This window comes from Ostrea edulis, chromosome 9 (genome assembly GCF_947568905.1).
Source record: "Ostrea edulis chromosome 9, xbOstEdul1.1, whole genome shotgun sequence".
Classification (NCBI taxonomy): Eukaryota; Metazoa; Mollusca; class Bivalvia; order Ostreida; family Ostreidae; genus Ostrea; species Ostrea edulis.
Window position 1 is genome coordinate 114,734 of NC_079172.1, and position 13,886 is coordinate 128,619.

Below are 13,886 nucleotides of genomic sequence, written 5' to 3' on the forward strand. Positions count from 1 at the left end.
TCACCTTACACCCATGGTCCTGACTTTTAACTACCCCGGGTCCTGACTTTTAATTACCCCGGGTCCTAACTTTTAACTACCCTGGGTCCTTATTTTTAATTACCCCGGGTCGTAGCTTTTAACTACCCTGGGTCCTGACTTTTAATTGACCAGAGTCCTAACTTTTAACTACCCCACGTCCCGACTTTTAACTACCTCAGGTCCTGACTCTTAACTTCTCCGGGTCCCGACTTTTAACTACCCCGGGTCCTGACTTTTAGCACCTGTAGATATTTATATAGCACGACTAATCATGGACCGTCTGTTGTTTTTAACGGTGCATCTCTATAATTCTCACGTAAAATATTTAGTCCCTATTGTGGCCCCACCCTATTTCATGGGGGGGGGGGGGGGTGTAGTATGGAGAAACAAATCTACCTAGGGATTAACCATGGTTTTCGTCTACACTTGAAGAAAATTCTAAACAAGAGATATTTGTAAAACACATATGCCCCCATGGTGCAAAATTGAAAAGAGTTATACACACCCCTCATATAATTGACAGTAGTATCATCAATTCCAAACATTGAGCAGACAATATCTTCCTATGTCAAAAGTGGATTGACCATGCGACCTAAAAATAAATAGGGGTTATCTACTCATTTTGCTGTAACAATGAACCAAGTTTGGTGTCAATAAAGCAAATAATTCTGAAAATATAGTAGTCAATATATTACTATGTCCAGTTCAACCATTGACCTTTAACCACGTGACCTCAAAATCAATAGGAGTCATCTTCTCCTGAAGATTTACCAATGTACTAAGTTTGATGTCTGTCAAGCAAAGGGTTCTCAAGATATTAAGTGGTCAGTATATTACTGTGTCCAGTTTGACCCTTGACCATGTGACCTCAAATTCAATTGGGGTCATCTTCTTCTGAAAATGTAACAGTGTACCAAGTTTGATGTCTGTCAATTAAAGGATTCTCGAGAAATTGAGCTGACAGTATATTCCTATGTCCAATTTGACACTTAACCTTTGACCATATAGCCTCAAAATCAATAAAGATCATCTTCTCATCAAGATGTACCAGTGTACCAGGTTTAATGTCTGTCAAGCAAAAGGTTCTCAATATATTGAGCGGACAGTATATTTCTAAACTATTTATGAAGTAAAACTCAAACACGCAATACAGGATAAGCTCACATACGCGAGTACAACAGAAGTTTAATCCTACACGTGTAAATGTACATAGATATCCGGAGGTTCATTGTTCCACTCAACTCAATCTACAACAGAAAAAAAGAGCAATAATACAAAAACATGTAACGTATTTCATGTCATTTCCTCACTAGAGGGCGCAGCAAGCTTCACTCACACTTCAAAACTACACAGGTAATTTACCTATTGTTTACCTGTATACAGGTAAGTCTAGCATTTACAGGGAATGAATAATATGAAAGTGAAAGCTTGACTGACGAGCCCTCTGGTAAGACAATGATTTCAATAAGCAATGTAATCTTATTCACGGATAAAAGAAATAGCTGGCGTGTGGATTCAAATTGTTGAATTTTAAAACAAACTTTGAGTGCTATTAAAACGACAGGAACACTTCAATCCCGGATATATGGTATCCGATCATTTCTAATTAGCTCTATATTTACATTTCCGAGATCAGTCGCATATCATTTCAACACACACCCCAGTCCGTGAGGATCCTAGATAGAATAGATCCCTAGTAGCCCTTGCTTGGCGCAAGAGGTGACTAAATGAAGCGGTCATTCGGATAAGAACGCAAAAAATGAGGCCCCTGTCACAGCAAAGATTCCTCCCTTTTCAAATGACATAAGCTCCGAGCATAGGCCCAAATTTCGCTGCCCTTCGTCGGCAATGGTAATATCTCTATACTATATGAGTGAGAAATTCTCGAGAGGGACGCCGAGACAATATACCCCCTCCCCCCAGGAAAACCAAAACTAGGTGAAAGGTGAAGACAGCGAATACTAATCAATCTCATAACCACTATACAAACAATACAAAATTGAAAATAGAGAGATGTGCAAACACGGACCCCTGGATATACCAGAGATGAAATCAGGTACCTAGGAGGAGTGAGCATCCCCTGTCGACCGGTCACATCCGCCGTCAGCCCCATATCCCGGAGTTATCCGTAGTCAAAATTAGTGTGCCAAGAACGGCCTAACAATCGGTATCAAACAAGTGAGACAGAATTTAACCCAATGTATTATAGCTCTACACATGTGAGAATCTCCTAAAGTCTATAAAATTCTGATTAGCGTGTTCAATTTATTGTCAGTAAGTTTATTGTCAGTATACAGAAAAGTTTGTAAAATTCCGCTACGGTCCCTCCGATGAGACCGCAAAAAACCGAGGTCCCGTGTCGCAGCAGGTGTGGCACGATAAAGATCCCTCCCTGCTCAATGACCATAAGCGTCGAGCATAGGCCCAAATGTTGCAGCCCTTCACCGGCAGTGGTAACGTCTCCATATGAGTACAATATTCTCGAGAGGGACGTAAAACAATTTTCAATCAATCAATCTGTTTAGCGTGTTAAGTTTATTGTCAGTATACAGAAAAGTCTGTAAAATTCGGATTAGCTTGTTAAGTTTATTGTCAGTATACAGAAAAGTCTGTAAAATTCGGATTAGCTTGTTAAGTTTATTGTCAGTATACAGAAAAGTCTGTAAAATTCTGATTAGCGTGTTAAGTTTATTGTCAGTATACAGAAAAGACAGTTCTGATTGCTGTACACAATTTACAGTAACAGTATGTAGTTTTCTGTTTATCACAATAATACAGACTGTTTCTACTCTCTAAAAATCCAACTCCCTCTACTTCCGCCACTGTGTAGGTACTTCCACCTATTAACCCCCTCTAGATCCGCCACTGTGTAGGTACTTCCACCTGTTAACTCCCTCTAGATTCACCACTGTGTAGGTACTTCCACCTGTTAACTCCCTCTAGATCCGCCACTGTGTAGGTACTTCCACCTGTTAACTCCCTCTAGTCAATTATCTATCCCACACACGGGGAATAATTTACCTGTATAGTACAATGTTGTACACCATATTGACCTTGGAATATGTAACCGTCAATTTCTACCTATCTTTCTATCCATTGGGTAGAATTAGGACAGTGTGATTAATTTTATTTATTTTATGATACAGGGAGTAAATGATAATTAATTTGATGTTACTATACGGGACTGTCAGACGTTTGATTTTGTCTCTAAACGTTAACAATGTTTCGCTTTAATGTTTTGGAATAAATTATACATGCAAGTTTTTTTGGAATTTTACACGGGATAATAGCGAGAAGAAATTTACAACGTCGTGCCAGCATAGTCTTGATAAACAACTCTCAATGTAAACTAGTCTTTGTCACAATAAACAACCCTCAATGTAAACTAGTCTTTGGCACGATAAACAACCCTCAATGCAAACTAGTCTTTGGCACGATAAACAACCCTCAATGCAAACTAGTCTTTGGCACGATAAACAACCCTCAATGTAAACTAGTCTTTGTCACAATAAACAACCCTCAATGCAAACTAGTCTTTGGCACGATAAACAACCCTCAATGCAAACTAGTCTTTGGCACGATAAACAACCCTCAATGTAAACTAGTCTTTGTCACGATAAACAACCCTCAATGCAAACTAGTCTTTGGCTCGATAAACAACCCTCAATGTAAACTAGTCTTTGGCACGATAAACAACCCTCAATGTAAACTAGTCTTTGGCACGATAAAAAAACCCTCAATGCTACGTCCGTAAGTGCTTCACCTAAATCAAGTGTTGTCTCTATATAAAACTGTCCAGACTGAGACAGTAGTAGTGATTACTGTGTGTATTTCTGACTGTTTTAGGATACACGGTGGTACTTACATATATTACATCAAGTAATGTCTCGTGTTATGTACATTGTCTAAGCTCATACTACTAGTATTACTGTATATTATGTGTGAACCATATTGCACATATGCACTCATTATAAACATGACATGTTGATCTAGTACCAATGCACCGTCCCGTGGTATCTTTTGCATTACAGTGGAGTTAATCATATGTATTTATACTACCTATACTATTATTACATGTAGAGTTGTTATGTACATGTATATATATAAAGTAATTGGGGTGTTAGTGTGACCCAGTAATCCCGTGAGTTACCCACAGACTTACCTATGCATTACGCTGAATGAACCTTTCTGTCTTTTATAACACTAGTCTCTAGGTATACGTCTTGCTTCCTCTAGCTTTCGTATAAGGATACCTCTTGGCGGGAACTGTCATCCGGGTTCCGGAAGCTGTCTGCCAAACAGGTCGTACTGGGGACGACTCCCCAGATACTACACTCCCCCCCGTTTTCTCTGAAGGACGGAGAAATGGGTCTAACCAGTAATCAAGGTGGGCGCGCCACGCCCCCTCGGAGAGACTTATCCGAGGACGCCGGAAAACTCCGGCAAAGAGAGGACCCGGGCATACTCCCGGAAGAATTTAACTGAGACCTCTAAGGTCCCTACCCGGTGTGGAACAGGGATACCCTGTGACCCACACCCCCTAAACTTCTGACGGAGAAACCCCCCGAATTAGTCCCCAGTGCAAACCAGGACAGCCTGTCCTGGGCCATGCACCCCTGCCCGGTGGTAAAGGGAAACCCCCCATAAAATCCACCCCCCATGTGGACCAGGGTCACCCCTGGCTCTCACACTAAAACTGTGACCTTCCCCCAAAACCAGGGAAAAACATCCAGGAGCGACTTACCACTCCTGGATCACCGCCAGGGTCACCCTGCGGGCACCATGCCACCCCCGAGGCATCTCCGCAGTCATGTACTGGGAGGTAACGAACCCAGGGGGTGGCCTAGGGAACTCCTCCCCACCGACCGGAGGGCCCCCTATATCCCCGTCCAAAGGGCTCTGCCCAAACTCGAGCATGGGGGACGAATCCCCCCCACCCTGATGCTGGTCGGTGGCACCCCCTTCGATCATCTCTGGTCCAAGAGGGCACCACTCGACCGGCTCCTCCTCCTCAAAGTCCAACTCCCACCCCTCTGGCTGAATCGGTTCAAGGGGGGGAGGCCCATCGTCTGAGAAGGGGGAGGCATCTCTCGGCTCCTGGCGGATGAACGGGGCCTCCTCAGGAGCTACCGGCGGCGCCGTGGGAGCAGCGGTCCCCGGAGCCGGAGCCCCCGAGGAGGGCCTCGTTCTGGCGCGTGAGGGACCCCCCGACGAGTTGGGCTTCATAGAGAAGTCCCTCAAGCGCCTACGACCTATCCTCTCGCTGGCGGCCAACCTCTTGTAGGCCGCCCTCGAGCAGGGGTCTATCTTGATAAGCAAGACAGCCTGTGCCCTCCAATGGAGGAGGAGCGCGGGGTGGACGTCCCCGCGCAACTCGTAAACTGGGGGAGGGGCTTCCCCCACACTACGACACAGACTGTCCATGGCCTCCACCAGGTCTGGTGTGAGGCCACCGTGGGGGTCCGGGAACACCTCCTCGGCCCGTAAGGAAGATGCCAACTCGGACAGAGTGGCACCTGGGCCGAGGAGGGTCCTGGCCAACCACTTCAGGACCCTCTCCCGGATGGACGAGACCTCCCGGGAGGGGGGGACGCCACGCCGGAAGACCGGCGGCAAATGGGTCAGCGTGACATGCTGCCGGAGCTTCCGGGTAGCTACCCCGCACAGCAGGGGGCACTCCGAGTCCCGACTGCTGTGGGGGCTAGGGCGATTGGGAGCCCCCGCATCCCTGGGGTCCCCAAAGTCCTCCCGGATCTTTACTGGGCTGGGCCTGCGGGGTGGCGGAGTGGCCCTCCGCCTCCTCCCGCTCTGGGACGAGGAGTCGTCCCTCTGGAAGCGTGCCCGCTCCCTCCTCCAGCTCCTGGGGGGGGAACCCCCCTCCGACTCAGCGTCACGTTGTTTTCTGCAAAGAGAAAGAAGAAGGTGTGAGCCACCCGTACCCTTACAGGAGCAAGGGGAGCACACATAATTATCTAACCTCTCTGCATCTTCCAGAGTCACTCCCACACACTTCCCATGAAACCACTCCTCACACCTATCACACTGTATCATAAGTTTGCCATCGTCCGCCTGGCGGCAGAGGCAATAGCGCGTTTTCCCCGAGGGGGCCCTCGGGGGAGCCGGTGATGGCGCGCGATGTTTACGCGGTCTTCCCCGTCTGCGCTTCGGTGTAGGGGTGGGTTCCTCCGGGGGAACCTGTGCAACCTCTGGATCCTGGAGACTTGCCGGGTCCTGTGTCCTCGGGATGCCTTCCGGTTCTGACACAGCCCCGGTAGGGGTTCTGGCATGAACCCCTTCGTCTATGGCCTGACATGAGCCCTTCTCAGCTAAGTACCTCTCCCGGGCATTGGCAAGCCAGCGAGGTAAGTCACGGTCCTCGCACTTTTTCATGCGGTCATGGTTGACCAGCATAACCGTCGTCTTGGTCCTTACTCGGTAGAGGTGGGCACTGAGCTTCTGGACCACCAGCCCTGGACCCTTCCATGAGGGGCTGAGCTTACGGCATTTCCCCTTCACGGTGGCTGTGTCCAGGACATAGACTGTATCCCCCTCCTGATAGGCTCGAAACCTGACCCTAAGGTCGTAATCACGCTTCATGCGTTCCTCGGTAGTCCGAAGTCGGGCTCGGGCGATCTCATGGGCGGCCTGGATGGACTTCTCCAGGTTCACCACATAGTCCTCTAAGTCTAGATCCTCGCCTCGTATGGGGGGAGCATACATCAGGTCTGCTGGGGTGTTGGTCTCCCGACCTAACATCAACTTGTTAGCCGTAAACCCTGTGCTACGATTCACAGACGACCTCAGGGCGCCTGCTATCTGGGCCAAATGTATGTCCCAGCTGTTCTGAGCCTTGTCTATGTAGCACCTGACAGCATCCATTAACGTCCGATTGTACCGCTCTACTTGGCCATTGGCCGAGGGCCGGTAAGGGGTTGTTCGTGCCTTATGGATTTTCAGTAGCTCACAGACTGCTGCAAAGAGCTTGCTCTCGAAGTTGCGCCCTTGGTCAGTAAATACCTGGAACGGGCAGCCAAACCTGGCAAAGAACTGGTTCACTGCTGCTGAGGCGGTCACTTCAGCTGTCTGGGAGGGAAGTGGTACACACTCGACCCACTTAGTGAATTGATCCACCATCACAAGCACGTACTCGTTGCCACTGTCAGTCCTGGGCAGTGGGCCCAGGAAGTCCAAGTGCACTCTCTCCATGGGAGCTCCTGCATGATACTTTATCATCTCTGCTCGCGCGTGTCGCTGGGGATGCTTGTTCCTGCTGCAGGGCCCACAAGTGCTTACAAAGCCCTCTACTTCCCTCATCATGCCATACCAGAAAAAGCGCTCCCTAAGGCGGGCTTTAGTCCTGCTGATTCCTTGATGGCCTGAGGCAGGGACGTCGTGGCACAGCCTGAGAACTTCCTCCCTCAATTCCCGGGGGACTACCAATAGCCGACTCCTCGACTCTCCCTCCCCCACCAACTTCCAAAGGACTTGGTCCTCATCCTTCATGAAAAATTCCCTGTCAATCCAGTAATTTTTCAAAGCCGGGCTTGCTAGGAACAGCTCTCCCTCCGCCGGCTCTCCATCAGTTGACAGCCATTGGCCAAAGAGCTTCAAGTCCGCATCCTGCTGTTGGCTCTGCATCATCTCGTCTGCGGTCATGCCTACGAGGGACAGGGAACCACTGCCGGTATCTGTAAGTGTCCTAACAACAACTGGTATCTGAGGACTGGTGAGCAGCCGTACCTGGGTTCTGAACGGACCAGATGCCGTGTCGTCACTCTCAAGGTCCACTATCTGGCTGGGTGGCCCGAGAATTTCTCGGGAGACATAGTTCCAAGCCGCCTCACTGATCTCAGGGCTGTGGCCCTCCGGAACGACTCCAGGCTTGCACTGGGCCGATAGTTGATAGCCGAGTCCTCAGCCAAGTCAATTTCCTCGTCCGACGAAGGCTCTTCTAAGTAAGTCCAAGTACCCGGGCGGGCGAGTGGAGCCACGTCATCCACTTCCTCCACAAAGGTGTTCCATGACTGGTGAGCCTTCGTGCACTTCAGGCAACCTCCGCAGGGCAGGTCGCTGGGATGAATAGCAAAAGCGGCAGAGCCACAAGATGAGTGTGGCAATCTGGATAGGGCATCAGCGTTGATATGGCGCCGGCCTGGGCGGTGCTGTATTTCCATATTATACTGGCTAAGTTCCTCTAGCCAGCGGGCCAGCTGATCCTGAGGGGATTTGAAGTTCAGCAGCCAAATGAGACTATGGTGGTCTGTCCGGACCCTGAATCTCCTTCCCAGGAGGTAATGGCGGTACATGCGAGTGAACCTCACAACCGCCAGTAGCTCCCGCCGTGTAGTGCAATACTTCCTCTGGTCTCTATTCAGGCCAAGGCCCCCATAAGCTATAGGTTTCTCAACCCCGTCCTGAATCTGGCTGAGCTCAGCCCCTATGGCCTCCCCTGACGCGTCCGTATCCAATACAAACATACCCTCTGCTATAGGCATGGCCAGTGTAGGCGGACTAGTGAGTGCTTTCTTCAAAGCGTCGAATGCTGACCGCTGCTCGTGACCCCATTCAAAGGGTTTTTTCCCTGTCACCTGATAAAGCGGGCACGCTAACTGGGCATACCCAGCTATGAAGGTCCGATGGTAGTTCGCAAACCCCAGGAACCTTTCTACCTCCTTGACATTGGTTGGGGGAGCCCACTCCCTCACTGCTGCGATGTAAGTGTCCCCCATCTCAATACCCTTTCCGCTCACTTGGCGCCCCAAGAATTCAACCTTAGTCTGGAACAGCTCACACTTCTTGGGCTTGAATTTAAGGTCGAACTCCCGGAATCTCCGGAATACCGCTTTCAAGTTGTCCAAATGACCTTGAAAGTCTTTACCGAGGACTAAGGCGTCATCCAGGAAGGCCAGGACTATACTCCATGTGAGTCCCCTTAACACCAGGCTCATGGCACGGGAAAAAGTCGCCGGCGCATTGCACAATCCGAATCCCATACGAACAAACTCGAAGAGCCCGTACTTCGTGACAAAGGCGGTCTTCTTCCTGTCCTTAGGGCTGATCTTGATTTGGTGAAAAGCTGAGTTGGCATCGAGCTTCGAGAACCACACATTGCCAGTTAAAGTGTCTAGACACTCGTCAATGAGGGGCAATGGGAATACGTCCTTCCGGGTCACGTCGTTGAGTTTACGGTAGTCCAGGCGCCAGCGAACTTGCCCGTCCTTCTTCCTGATCAACACAGGGGCGGAGGCCCACTCTGACACCGAGGGCTGGATCACACCTGCATCCAACATCTTCTTAAGATGTGCTTCCTCTTCGTCCACGAAGAACAGCGGGGTGCGCCTCATCCTCTCCTTAACTGGACGAGCCTCGCCTGTGTCGATCTCATGCTCCAGAGCCGTGAAATTACCAAAGTCGAATTCCCCCGTAGCAAATACGTCCTGAAATTCGTTGAGCAGGTCTGCGAGCATCCGTCGCTCCTCCGGGGTCAGTTCCTTGGACGAGCGATCAAGGAGGTCCTTCAAGTGTTCGGGGACCTCAGCCCCCGAATCAGTGTGGGGATTAGCCACACTGCAAACATTCCGGACTATGTCCGGAGTCGGCGTCCGAAATCCGGCCTCCGAGGCTGAACCTATCACACTGCCCTCTGGGATGGACACATCCTCGTCCGAGGCGTTGATAATGCAGGTCACTGCTGACCTCCCCCCAGTGTGATAAGTGTGCGGCACCAGTAGTAGGTTCGAGAGTCGTGTGATCTGAGGGCTGACTACGAAGTCTTCCAACTCCTTATCCAAATGACAAGGGCATAAGACGACTGAGGCAGCTGGGACCCTGATAGACTTTGTTACCGAAACCTGAGCCTCCTGTCCCCCTCCTGGGCGTCCGAACGTCATAGGGACCTTCTCCTTTCCCAAGGTCATGGTGCCATGCTCCAGGTCTAAGTGAGCCTTCTGCTGATGCAAAAACACCATACCTAGCAGCATTTGGTCCTGCAGGGGAGCCACATACAGGTCGACGTTGTGTTCTGTGTCTCCCAGGCAAACTGCCACAGGGCCAATGACGAAGCCCCTCATCCGAGCGTTTTCCCCTGCCTGAACCAAGGTCACATGCTGCTTGATGGGAGGCTTGGGGTCGAGCTCCTCGTAGACCCGGGTGGACAGCACACTCACCTCCGCCCCAGTGTCTACCACTGCCTGTAGTCTAACTCCCTGGACTACCATTTCGACCATGAATCCGGTGGTTGGGCGTATCTGCCCTATAGGCACAGGCAACTCTTCATGGGCTTCTCCCGCATGCCGGCATGGCATATCCACGGTCCCGTCCTCCGCCTGGCCACTGACCACCCCCAGCCCACATTTCTCCTTGGGCTGAACCTGCGCCTTAACTGGCTCCGGGCACTCACTAGGCCTGGGCGCGAGATACGCGCCGGCCTGCTCCTCCTGAATGAGCGAGGGCTCCTGATCCGGCAAGTCCTCCGAATCCTCCGGAAATTCCTCCCCATCCCCCTGGTTCTCTGCCCCAAGCCTGGGCAGTTCCGGCACCACGATATCCTCAGGGAGCCTGAATCCCGACAACATATCCTTGGGAGAGGGCTCGTATTTGTCCTCCTCCCACCCTATGACCCAGTCATCGGATTCCTCCTCCTCCTCCTCCTCGGATGCCTCCTTGAACCGCACTTGGAGTGTGCCCTTCCTGGAGCGGCGCATGCAGGAGGGCGCCTGCCTGTGTCCTCCTGCAAACCGACTTGTCCCCGTGCGAGCGTCGCACGGCCCTGGCCTAACTGGGGAGCGCTCTGGAGTCAGCACCCTGACTTCCCGCTGCGTAGGCCCTCCACTAAATTGCGACTGGCTGGTCTTGGTTCCCCGCCCTCGTGGTTCTGACGAACGTTGCTGCGTCTCGTGGCTGTCCTTAGGCTTGGCCTTGGCCCCTTGACCCTGGTTCGCCTCAGTTTTCCCCTTCAGCTCCGGGCATTCCCTCTTGAAGTGCCCCATGGCCCCGCACTTGTAGCAACCTACTGACTTCCGATTTCCGCTCAAAGGTGGCGATGAAGGTCTCCGAGGAGAGGGGGTCCGCCCTCGGAGTTCCTTCTCTATCTCCTGAAGGCGCTGGCGCATCTCCCTGAGTTCCTTGTCAGAATCGGGGGCCTCCTCCTGGGCTACCTGCCTCACATCCCGCCTAGGCTTTGACGACTTAGTCTGCCTCGAATGCTGGTAATACTGCATCCGATCAACAGCTTCCTCAACCGTCTTGGGCTGGCCATCCAGGGCATAGAGTCCTGCGTCCCGGTCCTCGGCGCCATAACACAGCCGCGGAATGGCGTGAGTATGAACATCTGGCACGGATGGGAAGGCTTGTGTGGCCAGGGTGAGCACCCTATCTGCCCAATGTCTCAAAGACTCGCCTGCATTCTGGGACGCTGACTGGAAGTTCAGCTGGTGTGACAGGTCTGGCGCTGAGGATCCAAAACGTTTCTCAAATCTCCTCAGGATGTCGGTCAATGAGAGGTTGCGATCAGTGTCCAGCAACAGGGTGTAGTAATCACTGGCGGTCCCTTCCAGGGAGAAGCAGAATTGGTCATGCTGTTCAGGCTCGGTCCACTGTTGGCTACGGGCCAAGCGAGCGAATTTGTGCAGGAAGGACTTCCAGCTACTTTTCCCATCGTACCGCAAATCCTTGTACTTAGGCGCGTGTCTTCCAGTGCCCGTCGCGTATCCCCCAGACCTAGGGTACTGAGGGGCGGGCGTGGGGAGGTGGGGCACCGGAGCGGGCCCCTGGGCCAACGGTCCAAGGAAAGGGGTATGTGTGTCGGGAACACCTAACTGGGGCCGAACATGAGCTACTCTACCCCCCTCGTCCCCTAACCCACAGGCCGTGGTGCCAGGATAAGCGGAGGGTCCCTGTTGATAGGGTGGAGTCATCATGGTAGGGTAGGGCATAGGTGTGCTAGCGTAACCGCCAAGCCTAGGGGGTACCGAATGCTGGGGATGGGGAGTATTCCCCCCAGCCCAAGGGTCTTGCACATGTGAAGGATGGGCATGTGGGGGTGGGGACCCTGTGAGTAGGTCATAGCTTTGGCTGGCCTGTGGGGGGTGATAATTCCCATAGGAGATCCCTGGCTCCGAAAAAGGGGCGACTGGGGGATCCTGTCTGGGAGTGGGACGCTGTGAGCGTGAACCTAAGCCCCCCAAGGGTAAACTCTGACTAAGCTGGCCTACTGCCTGATCATCGGCCCACGAGCGAGGGAGTGGGGCCGAAAACCTCCGTGACCCTGGAGCATAGGGATGCAGGGAGGGGGTATGATGTTCCGGGAAAGTCCCTGAACTAAATCCATAGTCGAAACCATCCCCCCTACCCGGTGTGGGCCTTGACGAGACATTAGGAATAACTGACCCCCCCCATGGGGGACAAGAAATCCTCCTCCCACCTATTCCTATCCCTAGACCACGAAGTGTCGAGTCCAGAACCTTTTCTGGGTGAATCTAAGCCAATTAGATTCTCTGCTGAATTCCACCTACGCCGTATACCCCATTCTGGGCTATCCCCCTCCCTAGAACCAAGTAGAGTGTCCGAGAACCTCACTCCCCCTCCTGGGGCACCCCTCAACCTACCACCCCCCTCCCTCAAACAGGAAGGCAAGGACGGCGTGACAAAGGGATCGCCGCCAACCAAGGATCCACCTTGGGAATATGGCTCTAACCCGGGACCTGACATATTGTCATAAGCCCCCCCATAACCCCATGGGTTATCAACTCTACCTGAAGCTAACTGCGACAGCGTAGGGCCACGACGCGTGAACGCGGGGGTGTCTGGGTGGGCTCGTAAGCCCAATCCAGACAGCGCTTCATCCAAAGATGTATCCATAATACACAACAATGCACAAATATACAAAAATGCAAATGTCAATAATCTAAATTGATTCTGTAATTGAATATTAAATCCTAAAATAATCACAAAAATCTTAATTTAATTCAAAGTGAGAAAAAAAAAAAAAAATTCCAAGTCAAACTGAGACTTCCCGCCAATATGGCGGCTGACCAGCGTGGTGTGAAAAAACAACAAACTGTCAAATCACCGATAAGCCTGTGGCCTCGAGTTGGCGCCAATAAAGTAATTGGGGTGTTAGTGTGACCCAGTAATCCCGTGAGTTACCCACAGACTTACCTATGCATTACGCTGAATGAACCTTTCTGTCTTTTATAACACTAGTCTCTAGGTATACGTCTTGCTTCCTCTAGCTTTCGTATAAGGATACCTCTTGGCGGGAACTGTCATCCGGGTTCCGGAAGCTGTCTGCCAAACAGGTCGTACTGGGGACGACTCCCCAGATACTACATATATATTTTCCCTATGTGTATTTCTGACTGTTTTGCATTAGGATACACGGTGGTACTTACATAGAATACAAATAAGTATTATCATGTTCAAATGTCTCATGTATGAACATTGCTCATACTAATAGTGCAGATTTTACTCTTGTTTTGTTTTGTTTTTATTTTTATCGTCATTGCACATTGAAATGTTAACAATCATGTATGATGTATGCCCGAGAGGGCCCTAATTTGGAAATAAATCATATTCTATATGACCCCCCCCCCCCCCACACACACACACAGGCACAATTGATATTGCGAAGTATTTTTGTACACTGACCATAATGAAGGGATTTATACATACATTGAAACAATTCTATCTTGTGACGTCAATGTTGACATCACTACCCAATATGAACTAGGTCAAAACAAACTTTAAAACTCTTATTTAAACAGATAGTGTATACAGGTTGACGCACCGCACAGGTATTTAATCACAGGACTAGACGGAAGGTCGAAAGAACAGGGAGGCCATGTTGAATTTTCAGGTAAAGACAA

At 50.8% G+C, this 13,886-nt stretch overlaps 1 protein-coding gene and 1 long non-coding RNA gene across 2 annotated transcripts in view; one reads left to right on the forward strand and one right to left on the reverse strand.

The window, feature by feature from the left end:
• Positions 1-1,169: 1,169 nt before the first annotated feature.
• Positions 1,170-3,741, reverse strand: LOC130049959 (uncharacterized). Its single transcript, XR_008798294.1, has 2 exons — positions 2,082-3,741; positions 1,170-1,268 (listed from the first exon to the last, which is right to left on the reverse strand). It is a non-coding gene; the product is annotated as an uncharacterized LOC130049959 (long non-coding RNA).
• Positions 3,742-13,805: 10,064 nt separating this feature from the next.
• The window catches only part of LOC125648764 (E3 ubiquitin-protein ligase TRIM71-like), a 242,909-nt gene continuing 242,828 nt past the window's right edge, over positions 13,806-13,886 (forward strand). The window contains exon 1 of the mRNA XM_056148221.1: positions 13,806-13,876. The gene's annotated coding sequence lies outside the window, so the exon portion shown is untranslated. The remainder of the gene's footprint in view (positions 13,877-13,886) is intronic.